Consider the following 503-nt stretch of genomic DNA (forward strand, 5'->3'; position numbering starts at 1 on the left):
AGACTGTACCCCTGGCAGAGTTTCTACAGTGAGTGATATCAACACAAAACATACACTGATGTCCCATGTGCAAGCAAGGCAGACAGGTCATGAGATGAGTCAGAGTGAAGGCGGTGGGAAGGAGGGGAGAAGGAATCCTCAAACATGCAGCTGGCCCAGCATCCTGAGCCATTTCCGTGATCTTTGACCATAATACCTTGAGGCGCTGCTCTTTAGAATCCCCTGCCCCTCCTCTCTGTTAATTCTTCTCCCCTTCCAAGGTGAGGAGAATGTGGTTTGTGGAACAGCACGCTCTACAGAGAAACAGCAGAAGCCGCACAAGTCAGTAAGGGTTAAGAAGATTACACTCTGCGCTTCTGCCAAAGTCCAGTCTTAGCTTGTTTCTTATGCCCCAAGTAGCCCGCTTGTGTCCACAGCAGTCGAATATATCCAGTGAAGACACCAATAACATTAGTAATGTTAAAAAAAAAATCTGTGTGTGTGTGTGTGTGTGTGTGTGTGTG

Source organism: Crocodylus porosus, unplaced genomic scaffold, assembly GCF_001723895.1.
Source record: "Crocodylus porosus isolate Cpor-Errol unplaced genomic scaffold, CroPor_comp1, whole genome shotgun sequence".
NCBI classification, from domain to species: Eukaryota; Metazoa; Chordata; order Crocodylia; family Crocodylidae; genus Crocodylus; species Crocodylus porosus.